Source organism: Siphateles boraxobius, unplaced genomic scaffold, assembly GCF_051911475.1.
Source record: "Siphateles boraxobius isolate OS27281-9 unplaced genomic scaffold, OSU_SipBor_1 53, whole genome shotgun sequence".
Classification (NCBI taxonomy): Eukaryota; Metazoa; Chordata; class Actinopteri; order Cypriniformes; family Leuciscidae; genus Siphateles; species Siphateles boraxobius.
This window is the reverse complement of record NW_027509175.1, coordinates 7,915,530-7,939,218: the sequence shown is the minus strand read 5'-3', so window position 1 is coordinate 7,939,218 and position 23,689 is coordinate 7,915,530. Positions and strand designations below refer to the sequence as shown.

General features: G+C 37.4%; 1 protein-coding gene and 1 long non-coding RNA gene across 7 annotated transcripts in view; both read right to left on the bottom strand.

Annotated features, from left to right (window-relative positions):
* ubn1 (ubinuclein 1) overlaps positions 1-5,468 on the bottom strand; it is a 29,838-nt gene extending 24,370 nt beyond the window's left edge. For 3 of the 4 annotated variants that reach the window (XM_077205261.1, XM_077205257.1, XM_077205263.1), the window contains exon 1: positions 5,452-5,468. The gene's annotated coding sequence lies outside the window, so the exon portion shown is untranslated. The remainder of the gene's footprint in view (positions 1-5,451) is intronic. The other variant, XM_077205262.1, reaches the window with a different exon arrangement.
* A 1,207-nt stretch (positions 5,469-6,675) lies between these two features.
* The window catches only part of LOC143714206 (uncharacterized), a 95,908-nt gene continuing 78,894 nt past the window's right edge, over positions 6,676-23,689 (bottom strand). The window contains exons 6-7 of one of the 3 annotated variants that reach the window (XR_013195424.1): positions 20,730-20,805; positions 6,676-7,051 (exon numbers count right to left, since the gene is read on the bottom strand). This is a non-coding gene — a long non-coding RNA (uncharacterized LOC143714206). Of the gene's footprint in view, positions 7,055-20,729; positions 20,806-23,689 lie in introns of all 3 variants that reach the window. The other 2 variants (XR_013195423.1, XR_013195425.1) reach the window with 2 other exon arrangements.

The following is a 23,689-nucleotide window of genomic DNA, read 5'->3' as shown; positions in this document are numbered from 1 at the left end:
TTTTACTGTACAAACTGTCACCCTAAACCTATAGGCTACAGAAAACGTTCTGCATTTTTACATTTTCAAAAAACATCACTTAGTATGATTTATTAGCTGTTTTCCTCATGGGGACCAAAAAATGTCCCCACAAGGACAAGGATTTCGGATATTGCCATTTTTGTGGGGTCATTTCCCCCCACAATAATGGGTTTACCAGCACACCCCCTCCCCCCCCACACACAATTTACTCTAATAATATTACATAGGGTCAACTCATGATGGCACATTACAGGATCTGCACTGAAAAATAGTAGCGGGTATAAGTGAATTATAGGCTATGGTGATCAATATGATCAGGGATGTCTGTGTCAAGAAGGAAAGATGGTCCCAGCATGGGTCTGTGATGGATTTTGGATTCTTAAAGCAAACAGTTTAGATTCTGTACAAGTGGGCAGTAGGCCTATTATACAAATGTAAAACCGCCAGCCTCCGGTCATCTTCACTGAGCCCCTGTATTTGCAAATAAATTAAAAGTAAACGGAGGGACTGGAGCTTTACTCTATGAATGACATCTTCTAGCCTTAATAACATTTACATAATTTCTTATTTCGGGTTACTGCTATTTGCACTGCATGAGACCTAGCTTATAGGAAAAATAATGAGAGAAGGGATCATCTCTGGGGGGATGTGCTACTTCAGCGAGGAGAAACATAAATGTTTTAGTGTAGTTATGAGTGTACAAAATGAGAGTAAGAAAGGCTATATTTTACAGTGGCATATTTTATATGAGTTGATTGTGAAGGTCTGACACATCCACGCACTCAGGATCCTCCAAGCACGAGTAGGCTTGGCATAATAATTTATTAAGACTAACAATGAATTGATTTATACTAAATGAATTGATGATACTACAGGCTCTCCCCGCGTCTGGTCAGGCCCCCAGGCTGTAATCTAGTCTTGTACACGTTATGAATTCGGTTTATAGATTCAGGGAGTAAAAAGTTTTCACTTTGAGCCCAGAGACTCATTATAAACGGCGAAGGGAGGAGTGTAAATTGTTTTTACGCTATTATCTGTCCGTAAGCCTCAATTTCTCTTGCTAATTACGAAGGTGTTGCTTCTCATCGACAGCCGGTGCTGATTTTCAATTTAACTGATCATCATACATTCATTTCTCCGCATGATAAATCTACAAGGCCACAATGCCCCGGGTACGAGAGAGAGAGAGAAGGAGAGAGAGAGAAGGGAGTGTGGCAGTCAGGGCGAGTTAATGGGGGAAGTGTATGCGCCAATGAGTGCGGATCAGGCAGCTAATTTACCACCTCCCGTAGACTTCTATCTCCGTATCTCATTTCCTCTTTTCTCCCGGGAGAGATTGCCACCCTAACGCATGCACAGTCAACGGACAACGGGGTTGTCTGTCTTTTTGAAATCCCCACCCATAAAAACCTTAACGTGGATGATGACCCAAAACATTGCGTTTTGGAATAAGGATATCAAGTTGAGTTTTTTTCACTTAATTGCATGCCACATTTTTTATTTAAAAAGAAAACATTGGCACAATAAATTATCAACGTCAATTCTCATGCACTCTCGCTTAATTTAATTTAAAGGCGCGGCAAAGAAGCATATGGATTGACACGTGGACTTTTCTCTAAATAAACAAGATTTTTTTTGTTGATATTTATGTGAATGTTATACGAGTATATTTTAGGTGATTCTATAGGTGTGTTTAGGTTCATTAATAGTCCTGTAGCCTATATACTTTTTTCAGGATATCAACTAAATAATTTAATGTCAATTCCCCATACCATTAAAAAGTGCATATACACAGACTGTTTAGTGATAGCCTACACAGAGACATTTATCATAGACAACATGATAATTGCAGAATGTTATGAAATGTAATATATGAAACATTAAATTGTAGCTAAATAGGCTATAGAAACTTGAAACGATGAATGAAAATCTGAAATTCTAGATAAAAAGACAAAACTATAAAAATAATTTAAAAAATCACCACAAAGGCCTACAAATTTTAAGTAGCCTAATGCTGCATTCCATTTACAGAAGCTAATCTGCAACAGAGTCGAATTTATGTGGCTCAAAGCTGACAGCCTACTGTGCCATCGTGTTCACACTGAATTTGGAGCAAACACAAAACCTGCACCCTGACCATGGATAGGCCTACTTTTAGATGATTTTGGGTTCACCTTCTCGAAGTTCAATGGCGATAAATGCATTTATTTACATACTTAACATCGCCTTGTTACAGTCATAACATGTCATACACTGCAAAATTTGTGCAAACAGCAAACTTTTGCAAAATTCACTGCAAACAAAAATGTTCAGAAAATTTAGTCGCATGGAAATGAAAAGTAATCTCACGGCAATTGTACGATTTTTGCTGAATAGTACATATTTTACAAGTTGTCCAATTCGTATGAATGACCTACATCTGACCCCACCCCTAAACCTACCCATCACAGACAAATCTTAGCCTATAAGAATTATAACCACTTCGTACTCACTCGTACAGATTGGTCGTGAGATAGCGTATTACCACACAATTACCAAGTCAACTGGTTCTTGTCAGTGCAATCCATATGTCTTTTGTCGTTTCTATCGTTTTTGTTTCAGTTTCTTTCCCTGAAATAACTGTGGTATAGGAATAGCCTATATAATAAATTGATAAATAATGTCAGTAGCTACACCGATATACCGTTCGATACTGATCATTTCTGAAAGTGCTCGAGCGATGTAGCCTACTGTTGTCATCATGCTAACGCAATTTGTTCTGTCCGTTTTACAGCATGTGAAATTGAAATGTTGTTTTTGGGTGATCTAAAATGCAACTGAAACTTTCTAAATGTAATCTAGAAATAATCCGTTTAATGTGGCTTGTAAGACCCCAAAAAATTTGTTTTGAGATCCTTTGAGTGGGGGTGGACCTGAGATGTTACACTGCTTGAGGGAGTAGCGCACAATTTCCTCGGTCGTGTCTTTAGGCCTCTGTAATTTGGTAGATAAATCAAGCACGTTTTGGTTTCAGGTTTAGCCGTTCAAGCTCGGTGATTGATTCGGGACCCGCGGTACTACAGGGTCACTGACAGTCTGGATAAATCAGACCAGTTCGGCGGCCGACTAATGAGACCAGATTATTTCAACAGCCCGAAACGAGCGTGAAAAATAAGATCTCCCTCATTCCGAGGTGTCAAATCGATTCAACATCACCGTGCAAATACATAGGCCTGCACACATACATTTGAGCACGGATGGGTCCTCATTGTTTAATTGGACCTAAAGCACAGGCTATCATATTAAATTGTCACAATCCATCTATAGCCTTCCACTCAATGCAGCAACTTTTAACATGCCCTTGGTTGACTAATATAATTTACCATTGAGTATAGGAGAGGTGAGTCAGAGAAGCTCATTTTTGTTTGTTCAAGATATCAGGTTTTGAAATTATTCTGCTGAAGCTCTATGCCTTCGCCAAAACCAGTAAAAATAAAAAATTATCACGAATCCAGTAAAGCACAGAGTGGAAATATAAGCTAAGCCTATATGCTGTGAAGCCTATATGCTGTTTTTTCACCTGCTGTCCCTTTCTATTTAATATTTCCATATTATACTCATTTATTTATTCAATAAATGCCAGGGTAGAAATAGCCTTCAGTACTGTGTGTGTAGAACATCAGGCTAATGGAAAAGGCATAGGTCTAACTGTTAAATCAAATGTGACACATGACAAACATTATTAAAAGTTTGCATGAATTAAAATGTTTGGCTGACATGGTCTGATTTAGCTTTAAATCAATTCCGTGTCTTGTATAAATCTTTGGGGTGAATTAAGGGTGAAAAGGTCAAATGGAACAGTATACCTATACAGATATTATTTTCTCGCCTAATGAGTAAAAAAAGCTATATTTTCACAGAGCCCAGCTGTGAGACCCCATAATCAAAATTGAATGCCCTCATTGGTGTGACATCATGTAGGTGGGCGGGGCAGGCATCAAGCAGGAAATTGACCTGAAATACATGAAGTGAGTGAAACGACATAAGTCGTAATATGGTCATATTGTCATAGCTATATTGCCAAACAATTGATGGAAACGTGAAAATAATGCACTACTGCAACAAAATCAGTAAGAAAAAGTGTTAATATCTTGTTGTTTTCAGATTAAGGTTGTTTTTATTTTGTCCTAACTCAATTTGGATGGATGGGACATGATTTTGGGTGATTGGGACAGCGCTTAAAGGCTTTGCTAATTAAGAAAATGCTCTGTATGTTTTAAATTGGTGGTTTCCAACTTCTTCATTAGTGCAACCCCTAATCAACAACAAAAATGTTCAAGCACAATTTGATTTTGTGAAAATAAAACAACTTTATTCTGAAAAAAGAAACATGATAGTTAAATATTTTTTGTACTGATTTTGTTGTAGTAATAAACCCTAGTCATATAGTTTTAGGGGATGGGGCCACCCAACCTTTAGTTCAAAAATTACCACAAAAAAAAAAAAATCTAAATTTTCTTAAATGATTTTTGGACCTATAGCATTTTGTTTACACTTTTTTTGTATTGACTTATGGACTTTAAGCCTACTTTTACCTCAATTAAGCGTTGTATACTGTATGAAATATGAATTGGGGATGGATTTATAAACTCTTAATAATGATAAACAGAAAAAGGAAATCTTGCATATGAAATTATATCATTGGATGAATTAACTCGATCAATAAATATAATTACACTAGCTTAAATCCATGAAAATATGTGCTGTCCCAATCACACAAAATGTTACCAAAAAAAAAAAAAACAGGTTTAGGCTCAGTTTACATAAAAGGGTATGGCACGCATCCTTTCAGTATAATATAATATTGTTTCCTCCTCAAATGGATAGATAACCTCTTCAGTAAGGGCTATTAAAGAAGTGTGTCATGTGTTGGGCTGATGTTTTTAATTTATGGCAAGAAAGAAGGCTAAAACTGTTCAAAAACAGTTCCAATCACCCTGAATTCACCCTATATAAATCATCAGGTTCTTTTCGCAACCCAATACACACCCAACAATTTTCTTTTCCTCTGAAGTTAATCCCATTCAATAACTTTTATTTTATCAGGTTATATCAATTTTAAAAATGTTTAAAAAAAGAAAGTCATTAATACTAGAGAGATATAGAGGCCTGCTTCTTTAAATGGGCCCCTGCCTTTGTGTGGGGCATGTTGGTGTTGGTAACGATCTCACACCAGCGATTCTGATTCTACAGCCTTATTCTATTATCACCTGACCAAATGTGTTTCATTAAAGGCTTCTCCAATTTAAGAATTACTCGCTGAGTGATGGTCACACATGGTTAACCCTGTGTGTACCACTCTTTCCCTCCCTTAAATATATTTAATCTGCATATGAAGTAACCATTGGAATCCAAAACATGGATTTAAAAGTGTCAAGGAAGATACCGAACCAGTCATCTGTAAACTTGTTGAGGTGTTGGCACAGAAGGCATGGGGAGAAGCAGCAGATTGGCACACACCGAGGCTGGGCTATCTTTATTTGTGCCAGGTTAGGGCAGAGCAGTTGGGCCCAGTCTTACACACATGCCCACTATACCCCTCGCCTGGCATCTATCTGTGATCTTCTGACCTGGGGATGAAGTTGGGGAAGTCAATGCAAGGAAAGGAGTCAAGAGAAAGAGAAAATACCAAGAATAGAAAAGGACACAGAAAGGGAAGAATGATCCCTTGATAAAAGTTGTGGGTATATAAAAACAACTTTTTTTAAGAAAAATTATTAAAATGCAGTGTAAACTGTATGTACAGTCATATATATATATAAATTTATTTATAATTTGATTTTTTTAAATATTTTTTGCTCACCAAGGCTGCATTTATTTTATCAGTTTAAATTAGAATGATTTCTGCATATTAGAATGATTTCTGAAGGATCATGTGACACTGAAGACTAGAGTAACGATGTAAAAATACAGCTCTGCCATCACAGGATATTAAAATAGAAAACAGTCATTTTAAACTGTAATAATGTATTAATAATAATGCAATTATTTGCAATAATAGTATTTTTGTTGTTGTTAAAAAGATGAATATTTAAAAGACATGTTTACAATGCCACCCTTGGTAGAAATGCTATGCATATAACATTTATGTGCATCTTAAATAAAGGTTGAATAAAAACTACAATGTAACCTCAAATGTTAGGACATATGTGTAATGGCTTTATGTCTATTCCAGTTTTCATAAGAATGGCCTATTAAAGCACCATTAAAAAACAACACAATGTAAGTAAATTCTCTCTTAAAATGACAACATGAAATTTAGAGTGACTTTTCCAAGATGTAATGAAACTACTTTATCACCAAAAGATGTTTCATTGATGTTCCAAATGTTAGAAATAGTGTGAAATTAGTAGTTCATCATCTGAATATATATATTATGTACCATTTATGCAGGAAAAAACACCTTATGTCCTATATGAAAGAACTTTAGGAAAATAGCAAAGTAAAAAAGTAGTAAAACAGGGTGGATTATATAACATCACAGTGTATAACATATTAAAGGTGTTATCAATTTGATTATATAATTTTTTAATTAGCACTGGCAGGTCTGCTTGTTTAAATGGGAAATCCCAATACAGCAAAAACAACGATTAAAAAAAACATCACATTAGACCCAATTAATTAGTTTTAATTTCATTCTAAATGCACTGAAGTGCTTGTTAAATGGAGGATGAGGCGTATTAAAAAACGCCATCCACTCGCACACATATACACTCACAAGGAATGGTAAATAAACAGCTTAAGCCAGCTTTCCAGTGGAATGGGCAACAGACTCCCTTGGTGGCACCCGGCAACCATAATCTGGCGTAAATAATGACATCTCTCTTCACGGCTGCGAGCTTTAGCCAAATTAAGACACACACGCTCACACATGCACATAGACAAAGAGCTCCAGCCAATGTCACTAATTATTTACTTTGGGTTGGACTGCACTGACCCCCTGGCCACACCAGAGTCTGCCAGGACCAGCAGGGAGAGACCAGTCAAGCATCTGCTGAGAGACAGAGAGAGAGAGAGAGAGAGAGAGAGAGAGAAGAGAGAGAGAGAGAGAGAAGATTCAGTCTGCCGTTCGCTTTAGTGAGTGAGATATCAGACCCACAGGTGTGTGTGATTGGATGAGGACAAACAAACACATTACCATTTTCAACTAAAATTTTTGTCCATTTATTTACACGACAATAGCATTCTGGGGGCCTGAAAACGCAAACCTTTGTAAACGGGGTTCAAAGTGCAAGTTTTCGAAAACGATACCGTTATCGTCTCTGCGTAAACGACAAAAACACGATTTTGTGAAATCAGTGACGCCATGCGCAAGTGTATTACGTGTTCAGTCTACAGCTGTAGTTTTTCATTACAAAGTGACATGGCCAACTACTGGCCTGGCATGCATAATACAGCATTTGTTTTCACTGATTTTTAGTACATTGTTGTCGTGTAAACATACCCTAAGACTATGCTTTAAAAGTTCAAGAAAATTTGTGCCCAAAACAAGTTTTATCATTTTAAAGTTTTGTTAAAGCCTGATGATGTAAGAAAACAATTTGGAGAGAAACTATGCCAGTAGCACGAATTAGGAGACAAGAAAGTCTATGGTCACATGATCATATTCAAGCATGGTTGTTATGTGATGAAGTCTCATTGGCTGGTCTGAATTGTAGGGATGATGCTCAGAGAACTGCAGAAGTTGAAAGACTTTTTTTAAAACCTTAATTATCACCCATTCTGTATGCTAAAGAAGTAAAAAAAAAAAAAAAAAAAAATTCACATCCTACAGATTATGCCACTTTTCCATGATACAGCTCGGCTCAGCACGGTTTGCTTTTCCACTGCAGTTTAGTACCATAAAAGTGGGTGGGATTATAGACTGATCATTATAGTTGTGCCACCTCTACTGCCGTGACATCATCATAAACGCGACACAAAGAAACCCACAACGCAGGAGACATGGAGCACATCGATGGAATGGTGTTCTTGATTCTCAGCTTGTGGATGTTTTTCACTGCAAGACAAAGAAGTTTGTTTGTTCGGGTTTGGTGTCTCGTGTCGCAAATTCAATGACGCTGGTAGTGACGATTCTCTCTGACCAATCAGTGATCTGCAGTGTTTACACGTCACATTTTAGTAACAGTACGGCTTGCTTGAAACCTCAACCCAGGTGGTACTATTTAAGTGAGCTGTACCATGCAGTGGAAAAGCACCAATAGAATGAAATCTTGCGATCCCATAATTCAGTTTGACAACTTTGGGCTTAAATGCAACAATGACTTTATTTATTTTTTAACAATGATATTTGCATGATTAGTTTATTGGTCATTTGCTAATAGTAAAGTGGAAGTCAGTAATTAGTCATTTTTTGTTTTGATAACAGGAGTGCAAAAATGTTCACAAGGAAATGATCGAGTTCCCATTAATATGAAGTTCTCTTGAAGGGGAAAACGGTGAAAATATAAAAATGTAGTTGAAAGTTTTTTTTTTACCTTTGATAATCACCAATCTTGTATGCTAAAGAATTGCAGTTTGCATCCTACAAATAAATTATTTTCAAAAAAGAAATACAGAGGTAAAGAGGGGGTGACATAAATCTGATATCATGACAGTGTGCTATTCCATAATTCAATTTGAGAAGTTTGGGTTTAAAAAGTTCAATGATTTTATTCTGACAGCATTGAAATTATTTGGTCAAATGCTAATTGTAAAGTGGATGTCAGTGATTTTCATCATGTTGAACAGTCTGTGTAAAATCTTTTATGTTGACAGGAGTGCAGACATTTTCATAAGGAAATGATCGGAAGTACCCATTAATATAAAATTGTCTTGAAGGGGAAAATGAAGCAAACATCCACCAGCATTGCATTTTTCAAACAATTATAATTGTTGTATAATATGAAAAAGAATGGACTCGCACACACACACACACACACACTCACACACACACACACACACACACACACACACACACACACACACACACACACACACACACACACACACACACACACACACACACACACACACACACACACACACACACACACACACACACACACACACACACACACACACACACACACACACACACACACTCTCTCTCTCTCTCTCTCTTTGGCTCAAGTCCATGAGATATAATGGGTTTTAAGCTGGCATAACTCATATGCTAAATTAAATAGTGTCCATTGTTTCCAATGTTTCATTTGACAAATCTTATTTCAGTTTCCATTTGCTTTGGTGCGGCCCAGTGGGCATAGTCTTCCTGCAATTAAAAGGGTTTGTGTGAGTGTTCTCTCATTCTCTTTTAACCCTTATTCTCTCTTGTAAACATTTAGCTAAAACAGTTAAAGAACAAGAGAAAGACAGTTGAGCTTTATTTCAATTACACTGTTTACAAGCAGTGATTGTTTGGAGTCATGAATCATGATGAACTGTACCTTTGATATACAGATCTAGCTGTGTGTCTGAATGTCTGAGTAAATGTAAATGGCCATTATAAAACTGTTAAATGCTTAAGAGAAAAAATATTTTTTCTGTATTCTAGAAAAAGAAAATTACAAGTAAATAAATAAGTTGAGTTCACCTACTGCTGTGCAAACCATTAACTACATAAAAAACTATTATCTACTGTAAATACTGAATTATTATAATTAAGTCATTGCTATTAATCAGCTAAGCAAAACTAATTAACCCATAATCAATCTACATGATAAATGTAGAATATGTATTTAGTCATTACGCACTCACACAATTAAAATAATAATGATGAAACTTTTTTGCTCACTCTTTTTTTACTGATTCAATTTTAATGCGTAAAAAAGGAAAAGCCGAAAAAGGTTTGACTATTTTAATTCTAAATAAAAAAGTACTTACAATTTTATGGTTAATAAACTTTTAATAATTTTTTGTTTTGTTAATAAAGCATAGTGGATGTGAAATTTTGAAGTTCCCCTATAATACCTTTTCAGATATTACCTTCCATGTAGTGTGTAATACAGCTGTTTGTGAATGTAAATGTCTGCAAAGTATCAAAGATCAAAGTGCACGATAAATGGAGTTATTGTCTCCTAAAAGAAATAATCGAGTCTGAACTGCCTGAAATGAACCTACATGGGTTTGTAACAAATTTGCATAAACCCCGCCTATGGTCTTCATTGGGTGCCCACGGACCATGTCTACTTTGACCCTCAAACACTGTAGTTGTAGTAGAGGCTTGGAAGAGTTTGGTTCGTGTTGTCGACATGTCGAGAAGACGCTGTTTTCTGTGATGCGTAAGCCAATCCAAATTTCCAAAGGATGAGTACTCAGGTTAGAATTAAAGGGGTGGTTTACTGCTTTTTTTCTTTGCATGATTGTGTTTATGGGGTGCAATATAACATGTCTTCGTGTTGTTATTTTTTTTAAGCCTTATTTTTCATAAATTTCACCTTTATTGTAAGCCGCTTTCTCTTCTGTCATTTGAACGACCGGTTGACTTCCTGATTCTATGAAACCACTCCCTCAGAAACAGGCAATGGGCTCAGATTGGTTAGTTGGGCCGGTGTGTTGTAATTGGCTAAACTGCGTACCGCACGTTGTCCGGAAACTTCAGACCCATTACCTTTACGGGCGAAAGTTGCATGTGCTCCGGTCAAATGTAAATAATGGTGTCAATACTGCGTATCAGCTTGAGCCAGAATCAGACCCAGAGAGCGGCAATGAAGAGAGTCAAGCAGAACCTCCCCACGGCTCTTACAAAACGTTTCTGAATGGTACATTTTTGTATTATTATTATTATATTCTACTATTATTATATAAGAATTTCGATACGCTGTTACTTGAAAATGCTACTGCGCTTGTTAGCTTTTGAGATACGGTTTTCTCCTGATTAAATATTTAATATAACTGAATAAATGACTGAGTAATACCGTTTTTTAAAGTTATTGTTTTATCGATATAATGAACAACCGTTTATCTATTCACAAAACTTAGTTTACTCGGTGTATCGTTTTCGTTAGGTGTACATGTGGCAACTGTGTTAAAATGCCAACAGAACATGAAAACATCTGATAACAGCAGCTGAAGTTTGCTGTTGCGATTACATATAATTTTTTGAACTTTATACACGTTTGTCTTATACACACAAAATAACATCGAACTAACTGGCTACTATAAACAAACACCGTTGGCATTGGTTTACGTTCTTGATCAAATCAAAAAATTACGTCATAAAGTATACATGGAAAATACATTTACAACATTAGTACATAATTACAAATTCAGGTCCAAAATGTTTGTACGCGTTTGTCATAGACACACGAAATAGCATAACTAAGTGGCTACTAAAGCCAGCGCTGGCATTTGTTTACGTCCTTGATAAAAACTAAAACATTACGTCTAAAATTATACATGCAAATACATTTAAAATTATAAAGTCTTACTTACAGGTTGTGGCCCAACAACTGCTGCCTCTGGTTTTAAAGTTGGAACTGCTTCGTGCTTTAGTAACAGTTTGTTGTTGAATCCGACATTGAATTCGTGGAAATTCTGGAAGCTGTCTTCCGTAAAATGCGCAGCACAGAGAGCTAAATTACGATTGTAATTTTCTGGAACATAATCAAACATAAATTGTAGCCATTGTTGACGAACTACAGCGTCCGTAGGAAGCCCGAACACAGAAGACCTGACAGCTGGGTGAAAATAACACACTTTCGACGGCATGGCTACTGCTCTCCATTATAACTCTTCCTCTTCGACAAAGCAGCAGAAATATGGCCATGCCCCCCCTTTTTTGCATATTCCGGAGGGAGGGTTGATTATGGGTTAGTTACGTATAAAACCCGGGTAGTATCTCGTTGTAGTCCCATTCGAGTTTTTGTAGGCATTAAACTTCCTGATTTTTAAAAGACGATATCTGTGCTTACGTTGAACTTTCAGCGCAGCAACTTTGCAGATACTGTTCATGCACCAACAGCAACATTACACACTATTTAAAATGAAAAAAGTAAAATCGCAATCAACCACCCCTTTAATACAATAAAACCAACGCCATCGTTACTGTTCATATCACTGTGTATCAACCAAAGTCCAATACCAAGTCATAACTACTTGAATGGGGAAATTCTGTAATCTCAAAAACTGCTAGCCGAACTTTCTTTTAAATAACATTTTTCAAATCTGATATGAACCGTCCCGATATGAATATGATAAATGTTGTTTCTTATGCTCAAATAGCATTTAAAAAGTTTTCTGGCTGGACCAGCCAATGCGTACGCTCAGTCCTAAGTGTGTCTCAGTACACTGACTGTTTCTAAAGCAACAGCAGCTTCAGTGACACAATGACTTTACCAATCTGGGATTGATTCTTTAATTTAGAAGGTGGGGCATGTTCCGCCATATTGGGTGTTTCACTTTTTCTTATTCACAGGTATTCTAAGTGCACCATCTTTGTATAATTAAAGTCTTTGGTATCAAGTGCTGAGGAAGCTTCTGGAGCCGGATTGGCATGGAATAGAATGGATGAGCAAAGAGAACGGTTTGGCCCGATGGTGAAAAAGGGATTTATGTTAAAAATTATTTTGTTTTTAACATTGAAGAATAAAAGTCTATTCTAGTAGACTCCAAAATACACTGAACAAAATTACAAACGCAACACCTTTGTTTTTGTCCCCATTTTTCATGAGCTGAGCTCAAAGATCTTTTCTATGTACACAAAAGACCTATTTTTCTCAAATATTGTTCACAAATCTGCCTAAATCTGTGTTAGTGAGCATTTCTCCTTTGCCGAGATAATCCATTTACCTCACAGGTGTGGCATATCAAGATGCTGATTAGACAGCATGATTATTGCACAGGTGTGCCTTAGGCTGGCCACAATAAAAGTCCACTCTAAAATGTGCAGTTTTATCACACAACACAATGCCACAGATGTCGCAAGTTTTGAGGGAGCGTGCAATTGGAATGCTGACTGCAGGAATGTCCACCAGAGCTGTTGCCCATGAATTGAATGTTCATTTCTCTACCATCATCTGTCTCCAAAGGCGTCTCAGAGAATTTGGCAGTACATCCAACCGGCCTCACAACCGCAGACCACGTGTAACCACACCAGCCAAGGACCTCCACATCCAGCATCTTCACCTCCAAGATCGTCTGAGACCAGAATCCTGAATCCTGGTTTTCACTGTACAGGGCAGATGGCAGACAGCGTGTAGGTGAGCGGTTTGCTGATGTCAACGTTGTGGATCGAGTGGCCCATGGTGGCGGTGGGGTTATGGTATGGGCAGGCGTATGTTATGGACAACGAACACAGGTGCATTTTATTGATGGCATTTTGAATGCACAGAGATACCGTGACGAGATCCTGAGGCCCATTGTTGTGCCATTCGTTCCACGACTGGCACCTCATGTTGCAGCATGAAAATGCACGCCCCCATGTTGCAAGGATCTGTACACAATTCCTCAAAGCCAAAAACTTCCCAGTTCTTGTATGGCCAGCATACTCACCGGACATGTCACCCATTGAGCATGTTTGGGATGATTTGGATCGGTGTATACGACAGCGTGTTTCAGGTCCTGCCAATATCCAGCAACTTTGCACAGCCATTGAAGAGGAGTGGACCAACATTCCACAGGCCATAATCAACAACCTGATCAACTCTATGCGAAGGAGATGTGTTGCACTGCGTGAGGCAAATGGCGGTTACACCAGATACTGACTGGTTTTTGGATTTTATTAAAATGCATTTACATCATGTTAACCACAGATAAAACCAGGCATAGCCTATAGCACCTCACTATCATGGCAAAATGTAACTTTATGGTTTCTATGGTATTTGTATGAAAAACAGTAGCCTAAATACATTATTAATTAAATACTGTAATTATATTCCATTAGCCCTTTACTACATTTTCTACATTAATAATATAATACAATTCAATATATATATCCCACATTTCATGGTGCAGTTAATATTACTAGGCTAACGTTACAGTAAATCCATGGTAAATGATGGGAATTTGTAGACGGAAAAGTCTTCTGACTGTATCGTTGCACAGTGTTTCTCCTGCTTGTCAGTGCTGTTTCATCTGCCTTTAAAGTGGTTTAAATCACTGAAACATTTGTGTTCTTTGCTGAATTCAGAGTAAACGCCGATCAGAGTAAACGCATCTGCTCTAGTGAGCTCGTGCTCGATGCCGTTTGGACTTTGAGCCGAGCGGATAAATGGTCCGTGTGGTGCGTGGTTCAAATGAGTTTCGCTCCGCTTTGGCGCATAAACATTATCGAATATTTATTGAACTCTTGATATCATTTTATCAAGAAAAAATTATATCGCGATAATTATCGTTATCGTTTTATCGCCCAGCCCTACCTCCAATACAGTAAAACTGCACATTTTAGAGTGGCCTTTAAAGGTGCCATGTGTCAGAATTGAGTTAAAAATATACAAAAAAATTAGTTACACGGATCAAAAGAATGAGAAGATATAACGCCGATGATGTCATTAAAAAAATTATGGTGTTGCAGAGATATTAACCTGAATTAGCATGCTAAATTACTAGCCCCGGCCCGACAGATGTCATAATACCAGTTTCGGCAATGGGAGGCGGTATGCGGGCAACACCAGCCAAACTGCAATACACGAATAAGTCGCACGGCTTGTGGGCGTATTTGAACCTGATGTCAATCGTGTGGAAAGTACACCCCACTACTACGGTTTAGTTCAGGGAAGAGAGCGGAAGAATGGCTGAAGCCCTTGGCAAGAGACCCTTTGGGTTTGACTCCGAACTTGCAACATTTCTTTTGGATTGGTAAGTAAGATGCTGTTAGTATTTCGCTAGAAGTTTGTTTTATATGTTTGTTTAGTTTTTTCGGGAAGTTATAACATAGAAATGTATCGAAGGGTGTTCGATATAAGTTCTAAAGTTAGCGATGGCTACATTGAAAGGTGTAATGAGAACTACGTCAGCTATATTATGTTTACTAAATTGCTTTCCTGAGGTAAATCTGACATATTTGTTCTCCAGCTATGTTATTGACCTCTGCACGCTGATTAAAAAAATGATTGGTCGGTATTATGTATGAAGAATACATTTTGGTAAGTTGTAGCATACTGGATCTTTCAACAGTGTTCGTGTGTTTTACTATTAGCTAGTAGAGATGATCGGTTCACGTGCGCTAGGGATCTGTCGTGTAAAGTTAACATTTACAAGCGCCAAAAGGTATTTTTTGTTTGAGTTGCGTAATAACATTGACAGAATCGGTGACGGTGAATTCGTGAGAGTTGGCAGCTCTGAATGGCACTAGCTTGGTCAACAGCAGCGAATGCTGTCTGTCAAAATAATGTAATTCAAACTAACAATAAAAATGTAATATGAACAAAACGAATATGAACATGCACTGGTGAAGGGGAGTAGCTTGAAGATGTCATTTAAAAATCACTTGACATCAACCAATGTTCCTCTGGACTTAAAACATCCTCTATTAGGAGTTGGCTCGGCTTCGGCTATGGCTCTAGGGTCGTTGTGAAGGTAGGGGTGGAGCATAGAGACTATGCCGTTTCTCGTTTGTTACTCTAGAGTAGATCAATTCACTTTCTGGAGGTAGACTGCCCCCATCTGGTATGGAATGTGGAGTATGAATTGATTTTTTTTGCGGATATTCAGAAGGCACCTTTAATTGTGGCCAGCCTAAGACACACCTGTGCAATAATCATGCCGTCTAATCAGCATCTTGACATGCCACACCTGTGAGGTGGATGGATTATCTCGGCAAAAGAGAAGTGCTCCCTAACACAGATTTAGACAGATTTGTGAACAATATTTGAGAGAAATAGGCCTTTTGTGTACATTGTGTACATCCATGTACAGGATATTTCATATCTTAAAATATTAAGTATGCACACCAGTAATGTTTTTTTCTAGGTGAACATTTATAAAAGCCACTTGAAGTCCCCCGTAGTCAATAATTGTATCCCTTAAAACTCATCTTTGATCACCAAAATGATATATACACGTTTTTCGCTGAAAAAAATAATAATTCATGCCTTAAAATAGCTTGAATGTAACTCTACACCCTTGCTTCATTTAGTAAACCCGGTTCTACGAATATGCAAATTAGCCCCGCCTCCAGTCACTCACACCAGCTCAGAGATCCACTCGTTGACAGTCACAGGTTGACCTGATTGGTTACAAGGTAGTTTGTGACGTCAGAAACACCCGCAATTTCAAATTTACAAAACATAAACAACATTAAAAGCTTGATTTTCACCGCAGGGGGACTTTAAATGTTCTACCTGAAGGCCCAATCCTGCTTAATCTAAGTCCTGTCTGTGAAACCAGGTCCATTTCATTTTAACGGCTAAAGATTCATTTTTTTTTTTACCTTTAATTATCACCAGTCCTGTGCTAATATTATATTGCTAATATGAAGCAGCAGTACTATTGGCCTTCTAGGCAAAGCACTCCAGCAGTTCGCAGTATTAGGCGTGACTAATGTCAGGTTGAACTCTGCCCAGGCCGCTAGGGTGAGCAGACACAGTAATAACAGCCATAGCTCATTTAGTGTGCAACCTACCAAGGACATCAAACTAGAACACACACTTGCACTTCTTCACATACACCAACACACGTAGAGGCACGTGTACTCACACATTTTATATGCGTTATCCTTACGAGTTGTGTTTATCCCCTGAAGGTTTCCAGGTTTCGGATGGTATTTCCCTAAACACCAAGTGCTAAATGGGAGCTGATGCGTCTTCCTGGGACTGTGAACGAGCTGCGTGAATATTTAACACTAAACAACAGAGAGAGTGAGAGAAAGAGAGACAAAGACAGAGAGAGCCTCATTTAAAATCAGCTGGATAAGATTTTGTTTTGTCCACAGACTCTGTCAGGAAAGTCAAGAATCAAATGTCACCGATCTAACACACACACACACACTCTCCAACACAAAGGTAAAACGCCAGTGATTCCATTTCCTCTTACTGCACTATTTCTCCTGCCTGTTAAAATCAAAATGATCCCAAGTTAGGTCACTCTCTCTCTCAAAACCAACACAATAATTGAAATATTTTCAACCTGATTAAACCTACCACCTTGGGCTATGCCAGTTGCTATGGCTCTGCGCCTTGGTTGCTAGGGGGAGTAAATCATGGTGCATTATTTGATTTTTGTAATAGATATGAAAGCTCGATTCGGCCGATTAAATGTCTCCCCGTCTAGCACCTATAAGACCTGAGGCAGAGCGCGAGAGAGTGAAAAAAAGGAAAATAAATGGAGATTTGATATGGCTTCAAAATTGCAATAAAATGTTAATGGTTAATGAGATAAATGTATAAAAAATATATTTATGAAAATATATATAAAAGTGTTTTTGTAATATAGTCACATACATTCATTTATTAATAATATATTTTTTTACATATAGCGCTATAAGGGAAACTTTTTACTCCAGTGAATATTCGTTAGGGTGTACAGACACAGCCTTAGCTACAAAAAAAAAAAGCTATAGGACAAATCCACTGTTTTACCAACCACAAAAAGATTACATGCTTCCAATAGCTGGAACATATATGGGGTAAGTTTTGAAAAAGGAATATGCCATTACACATCCAATTCAGCAATATTTAAACAATAAAACAACTATGAAACAAAATAATTCGCAACTATGTAAAGATAACACAGAAATATAAAATAGATGGAAAAGATCTCAAGCTGAAGACGTTACTGTAGCTTTACCCTTTAATACGATAATTCCTTGAAAATAAAATTGCAGCACAGCGCTACAACAACTGTAATGAAATGACCCTTCACAATAGACAATGCTTTTCAATTAACTCTTGTTAGAGAGCGACATATGGCAATTTATCTGTTCAGTTAAACACCTTACTCACCTGTTGAGTAATAAAACACCATCTGCCCATCAGTTTTACAACATATCAAATCCCTCAGTTCTCGCCATCTCTGAAAAGCCAAACCAATGTTGATTCTGGTTTTATTACGAGCTCTGTCACTTTCTCTTTTTGCAAGTAGACTCTCCTCTGTTCTGCGTTTTTATTTTAGCCGCTCCATGTCAAACTTTCTCGCTCGATGTGACAACTAACCTATTCCACTCCCGCACCATACACTCGTCAAAGTAGCTGGAGCAAATTCTCTCCATTTACACATATGACGAGACCACCAAGCCGCAACATTCTAATCTGAAAAATAAAGCCTACCCGGAACTGCAATACATCGAAAATCCGCTAGGGGCAGGTCCCAAAAGAGAGCAAATGTCCATAGACCCCCATGTTAAAATGTCCGTTTTCACAGCATAAATTCATGTTTTTACAGGTTGGTCCCGTGGACTTTTATTGTACTTTTCAAAAGGTTCCGAATGCCTGACAACTGTGAGGGGGGTGAATTTTTTTCTAACTCGTTAGTTTAGATCGTATTTAGATGTAAAATGTATGACATATCAGGGCGTGGTTAACTTTGATTGACAGCCTGATTGACAGCTGATAACGGGCTGCGCCGAGTGGAATTCCTGAAATTTGACGTCATTATCTGACACAACACATCACACCACCTCTGTATCCTTTCTGAAAAGATTTTCCATGGTGGCGCCGCCCATACCCCCCATAAACGGCCTCAAAACCGTTCTTCAGAAAGTCTATGGGTGACGTCACAGACGCTTTGTCCATATTTTTTACAGTCTATGGACGAGACACAAGAGCGAGTGACTTATGTACGCAAATTCCCGTGGAAACCATCCCATCAGGTCTAAAATATAAACACTTATAACTGGCTTACCATAGTGAATCACGGTAAGACAAAAACACGTTTTGGAAGAAGGATTGATGATGTATTGAATCATTATATAAATTTTGTTCATTTTGAAAAAAAAAAAAAATTACATAGTCATTTTAATCAATTTTAATATAATTATTTAAAATTAAACGACCAGTCCATAAAAATAAATGTTATAAAGTTCCATGTTTTCAAACATTTTAAACAAATGATAAAACTTACCTAAAAAATGACAATTTACCCCCTATACTTGACATCCTTGAGTTAGCAAAAATTTACCTTCATTATGTAGTCTGAAATTAAGCCAGTGTGTTTTTATATTGTGTTTGTCTTTTTACAGCTAAATCAAACAATATATGGAATTTATAATGGACTTTTACAAAAAAAAAAAAAAAAATTGAAATTTTTTTTTTTGAAAAAACCTCAAGAAAGTCTCCCTGAGCTTTACATTATCAGTGTATTGGATCAAACTTCTTAACTGGTTAACATGCTCCACACACTGAGTTGTATTTTCCTCTCCCCAGTTTCATTAGCTTCATTATCTTTTATTGTCTGAGTGTTGCATTATAATAGTAGAGCTTTGTCATCTCTTAATAGAACGACATATCTAGATCTACCAAGGTTTTTAATTGCCAGATATTTCAAAATCTTTCAACAAACAACTTATATGTATATCTTTCAAAGGTTTGGGGTCAGTATGATTGTTCTCGTAAAGAAATTAAGATTTTAATTAGGCAAAGATGCATTGAAATAGATGTGACAAGTGAAAGTGACAGTGATGACATTTATAATGTTACAAAAGATTTCTATTGAAAATAAATGCTGTTCTTTTGAACTTTGTTCATTAAAGAATCCTGGAAAAAAAATGAATGATTATAGATATTAAGCAACTGTTTTCAACATTGATATTAATTTGAAATGTTTCTTGAGCAGCAAATCAGCATATTAGAATGATTTCTGAGGGATCTTTAAGTCTGGAGGAATGATGATGAAAATACAGCCTTGCCATCACAGGAATAAATTACATTTTAAATGTATTGAAATAAAAAGTTATATTTTATAACATTACAGTTTAAGTGGATTTTTGGTTAAAAAAGTATTCTTGGTGAGCATAAGAGATACATAGGGGGGAAAAAAACATTTCCGACTCCAGACTTCTGAATATTCATTCATTAAGGATGTTCACAATTTCAAGCAGAACAACACTTTCACAAACCGAAGCGTTTCTCATTTGCACCCTTACAATGCATCATCCACATTAATCAATTTGCATCGTTTTCTGACAGTATAACCTACAGTAAACGTCCATATTCGGCTTTACTTCATATGCATCATTGATTCTTGATGATCCATGTCCAATGCTGTCCACACCTATCTATGTCCTTCTAATCTCATTTGTCTTTCCTTGGCTCTTGTTTAATTTTGTCCCCAGAACGGTCAGATGTGCCTGTGGGGAATGTTCTGCGCTCATAGATTTTGTGATGTCCAGCAGGACACAAGGAACATTCTGCAGAAGATTTGAGGTATTCCAGTGTCACCAGTACAGCTGCTGTAGACGGTGACGACTGTGATTGGCAGAAGTATAATTGCATTTTAAGTGTTGATGTGCATAAAGTGTTTGTGAATATCTGCCTAGAGAGTGTGTGTGCTGAAATATACATTTGTGCGTGTACTAATTAAAGCCTGACATCCAGCTTTGTTCATCCTCTATGATTCTAATTAGCAATGAGCTGTGCTCTCAAAAGACAGTTCTGAAATACACTACACGAATCACTATAATACTGCTGTTGACATGAGAGGCAGCGAAAAAGAAGCGAGGGAAGAGTGTGGGAGAGAGAAAGAGGGAGAGGATGGTGTGAAAGCGGGCTTTGAGAGATTAGAAATTTACATATCTTAATAGACAACCACATACTCACATTCTTTCATCAGGAAAGTCCCAGTGCAGCACTGGAATTGTGGGTAGTGGACTGGCAAGGCGGTGAAACTGATTGTCTAATAACACACACACACACACACACACACACACACACACACACACACACACACACACACACACACACACACACACACACACACACACACACACACACACACACACACACACACACAGGAAAGACCAACTCTGGCCTGATGGAGCAATTAGCATTTTTGGAACAGGGCAGAAAAAGCATTGTAAAACAGAAAGAAAAAAGTTTCAATAAGGTTAGTTCTTTTTTTAATATTAATTTATAGTTGAATAAGGCACTTTTAAAAACAACACGTACACTGTGTATATATAAACCTACATGACTAGGCTATTTACTGGTTATTTATGAGTTACATTTATTACATGCCTTTCTGGAATGCTTGATTCTGATTGGTCAATCTGAGCAAATATACACTTTCAAATATATTTGGTATAGTTTCATATCAATCTACAGCCTCACTCTTCTCACATTATAAAATAATAGTATAATATAAAAGGCAATTATCAGGGTAGTAGCTGATATATTATATTGGCAACTTAATTGACATTAACGTTATTAGCTTATTTGTAAATTGTTTGAGTACGAAAGTGTATAAAAATATAAATGTAATAAAATAAATGTCTATTATTTATATATATAAAATAAATATAAATGTCCATTATTTGTTAAATAGCCTTCCAATAAGCAAGATAATGCAGTCGGTTGATAATTATCACAAAATAAACATCAAGTTCAAATTATTTATATTTTGTGTGATTTTTGGAGCCTATTTAGCATGCAGCAATATAATATAATATGATTGATATGATATAATATAATGCAATTATCAGGTTAGGAAGCTGTTATATAATATTAGCTACTCTGGTAATTGACATTTCTGCCTTACCTTATTGTAAGTTTAAGTATAAATATGTCTAAAAATATAAATGTGATAAATAAATGTACTATAAAACAAATATGCATATATGTACAGGCAGGCACATACAGTATGATCTCTCTGGAATTATGTGTGTGTGTGCGCACGGATATAAGTCTAGCGGTGTCTGACACTTCCCTCTCCTCTGGAGAATATGACCTCTTCCCCAGTCCCACTCAGTAATTGGCTAACTAATGTGTAAAGAGGGAGGAGGGGATGGAACTGAGATGAACGTAATGTAGGACACTATGTTTCAGTGGTGCAACCAGTGGTAACTCTTTATTCAATTTCAATCTCCGCTTGAGCTTGTTTTCTGAATGTACACACTTCCTCGTTAACCCTGATTAGTGGATTGAGTGCTTGTCGATGCGTAAGGAAAGCGATGGGGGTGTTTATCTATAGGTGTGTGTTCTCGTGAGTGTTCTCAGAACGTGAGCTCTAAACTGTCTTGGCAGGTGTTGATTGGAGGTCATTGGTCTTGCTGTAGTCCGGACGCTCAGATCAATACAACACTCCAATCTCTTTATCTACCACCTAACAGCTATCAGAGAGTGAAAAGGGTGAGACACACACAAACACACACAGAAAGGGGGGCCGAAAAGAAGTGCTCTCTGTGTTTCCTTGTAGTTGGTCACTTTCTGAAACTGGATTACATTGAAACTGTATTTGAATGTGACCTATCAAAATTTTAATTCATGCTAATGTCCCTGAAATTACAATCACTGGCAGGCTATCAAATGAATCTCCTTTGGTTTAAAGTAACTACATATTGACAAAATTACCTTTTATAAGAATAAAATGAATCAGTGCATATAAATCCAAATAAATACAGGTCCTTCTCAAAAAATTTGCATATTGTGATAAAGTTCATTATTTTCCATAATGTAATGATAAAAATTAATCTTTCATATATTTTAGATTCATTGCACACCAACTGAAATATTTCAGGTCTTTTATTGTTTTAATACTGATGATTTTGGAATACAGCCAAAATATGCATATGCGTGTCCACAGCCTGTTTCATTACTCAAAACCGCAATCATGGGTAAGACTGCCGACCTGACTGCTGTCCAGAAGGCCATCATTGACACCCTCAAGCAAGAGGGTAAGACACAGAAAGAAATAGAAAAATAAAGGAACTGAGCTACAGGTGCCGCATTCCCCAGGTCAAGCCACTTTTGTACCAGAAACAGCGGCAGAAGCGCCTGACCTGGGCTACAGAGAAGCAGCACTGGACTTCAGGCATTTTGGCATTTCCTTCTCCCCAGTCTTCCTCCAGACTCTGGCACCTTGATTTCCGAATGCTTTCATCCGAAAAAAGTACTTTGGACCACTGAGCAACAGTCCAGTGCTGCTTCTCTGTAGCCCAGGTCAGGCGGTTCTGCCGCTGTTTCTGGTTCAAAAGTGGCTTGACCTGGGGAATGCGGCACCTGTAGCCCATTTCCTGCACACGCCTGTGCACGGTGGCTCTGGATGTTTCTACTCCAGACTCAGTCCACTGCTTCCGCAGGTTCCCCAAGGTCTGGAATCTGTCCTTCTCCACAATCTTCCTCAGGGTCCGGTCACCTCTTCTCGTTGTGCAGCGTTTTTTGCCACACTTTTTCCTTCCCACAGACTTCCCACAGAGGTGCCTTGATACAGCACTCTGGGAACAGCCTATTTGTTCAGAAATTTCTTTCTGTGTCTTACCCTCTTGCTTGAGGGTGTCAATGATGGCCTTCTGGACAGCAGTCAGGTCGGCAGTCTTACCCATGATTGCGGTTTTGAGTAATGAAACAGGCTGGGAGTTTTTAAAAGCCTCAGGAATCTTTTGCAGGTGTTTAGAGTTAATTAGTTGATTCAGATGATTAGGTTAATAGCTCGTTTAGAGACCTTTTTCATGATATGCTAATTTTTTGAGATAGGAATTTTGGGTTTTCATGAGCTGTATGTCAAAATCATCAGTATTAAAACAATAAAAGACCTGAAATATTTCAGTTGGTGTGCAATGAAT